Source organism: Propithecus coquereli, unplaced genomic scaffold (assembly GCF_000956105.1).
Source record: "Propithecus coquereli isolate 6110/MARCELLA unplaced genomic scaffold, Pcoq_1.0 Scaffold7, whole genome shotgun sequence".
Lineage (NCBI taxonomy): Eukaryota > Metazoa > Chordata > Mammalia > Primates > Indriidae > Propithecus > Propithecus coquereli.
Genome location: NW_012153062.1, coordinates 23259405 through 23261771, shown reverse-complemented (window position 1 = coordinate 23261771; position 2367 = coordinate 23259405).

Sequence of the window (2367 nt, the reverse complement as noted above, 5' to 3'; positions counted from 1 at the left end):
ATAATATTAATAACAGTAAGGAAAAAAATGAAAACAACTCAATGTCTAATAATAAGGGAATGGTTGAATAAAGGCTGATATATTGATTAAACAAAATATCATGTACCATTTAGAAGGATGGTTATACAGATTATATAGCTACGTGAAAAATGCTTCTGGCATAAGAAATTTTCACATAAACCGAAAGAGGTTTCTTCTCTGATGCTTTAATTGAATCCACAGATAACTGAGCACACTACTACTGTATATCAGGTTTGAAAATAGTTTTTAAATTGTTCCCTGACAGTTTTCATCTCTGACAGTTTTTACCTGCACCCTTCTCTTCATAAGATAATATTATTTAGGTCACCTCGTTCACACATATTATCTTACTGAACGCTCATTAAATCCAAAGAAGTAAATAATATTAGTTCACTAGAGTAGTTATTAATATTATTATGAGCAGTTTATCTCAGGGCATTAGATATACTTAATTGCCTTTTCGGAATTTCATTCCTGTTAGTCAACCAGTCACCAAGTTTTACTTGCCAGGGTGACTAAATAGCTCTCTTTCTAGCAAAAGAAAACAAAGAGTCCTCATTATTTAGTTATTGTCCAGACCAGCACTGTTCAATAAAAATATAAAGCAAGCCATGTATGCAATTTTAAATTTTCTAGTGGCTACATTAAAAAAGTAAAAAGAAACAGATGAAATTAGTTTTAATAGTACCATTTATTTAACCTGATGTATTCAAATTATCATGTCAACATGTAATCAATATAAATTGATTTATTTGAGATAAATATGAGATACTGTGATTCTTTTTGTTTTAGCTAAGTCCTTGAAGTCTGGCCTATATTTTACACTTCCAGCCCACCTCAACTCAGACTAGCCGTATTTCAGATGCTCAATAGCTACGTGTGATAAGGAGCCACCATCTTGCACAGCTCAGTTGAAAACTAAGTGATTGATAAGAAAATTTTGAAAATACTTACATAAGGTAAATTATGATATAACAAGGATTGATCTGCAACACTATGCGCCATTTAAGAAGACAATAATACCATTTAGGTAATTTAGATGCAGATTTTACTATCATTCTCAAATAAAAACATAGTGGATTTCTTGTTTTCCTTTTTTCTTGTGGCATATCATTCTGAAACCCGTAAGTGTGAACTTAGTGATAAAAACATTAGCAAAATGTTACGGGGCATAATGGAATAAAAATATTATGTCATTGGGGTAAGATGTACTGGTTATCAGACAAATAAGAAGTAGAGTCAATGTATCCTGACTCTCATAATGAAAAATTACAGTTCAAAGGGAGGAGTCCTTCAAGGATGACTTGCATACTTCCTAAGTTCCAAAAACTTTCTTTAGAGGCAAGTATTTACACTCAGCCTTTTCATGTGACACCACATTAAAGGCATTCCTACAATTTAGGTGTAAGAGCACCTGAGGAATGATGGTAGAAAGATAAGGGCTTTTGATAACAACCAAGCTTTCAAACCAATCAATCCTCAAGAGGATACTAAAAAAAAATTGAATGAGGTCCACAAGTGAAGCTAAAAGCTTCAAAAACCACAGGGCTATACTTTAAAACAACAGTTAAAAGAAAACATACTCAAAGATGGAAGAGAAAGAGCACTGAAGAGAATGTAAATGAATGTATAGGTTATATATATGTTCCTCACATACTGCCACAGCTGAAATTAGGCCCCCAAGTTTGAAATAATCCCTTTCACAAAAGCTAGGTTACATTACACGAACTCTTCTGGAATGTAACAATAGAACTTACAGTCTAGTGAGGACCACCACAGCTGAGTAAATAAGCACCTAAATTCGTGCATAGTGTGACGACGTCCAAGACAGGGAAGGTGCAGGGCAAGCACACAGGACAGGCGTAACCTAGACACGAGGGTGGGGAGCATATGTGATTGGGGTCGGCTTCCTGAAGAAAAGGAAGTCTAAGCTAAGCCAACACCATGAATAGGTGTTAGCCTAGTGAAAGGAGTTTGAAGCAGGGAAAATGAGATGTTCCAAGGCCAGAGACAAGACAAGAACTGAGAGAAGTAAGGGGGCCAGGAGCAGAAATGAGGGAAGAGAGTTAAGTAAGGGAACCATCCTGTGGTCCCTTGTAAGCTACGCTGAGGACTATGGACTTGATCTTCAGAGCAATGGAGAGCTACTAAAGGCTTCTGAGTAAATGTTTCTGCTTTGATTTCCTCCCTTTTTGAGGTTTCTAGCTCCCAATTACTTGAAAACCCTAAAGCTAAAGCATTTTGCAAGTGTTTCTGGAGAAAATGCAAAAACCAACAAAACACAACTAGCTTCAAATACAATACAGAAAGGAAAAGAGGGCTCAGATAAATTCATTCACTGAATTT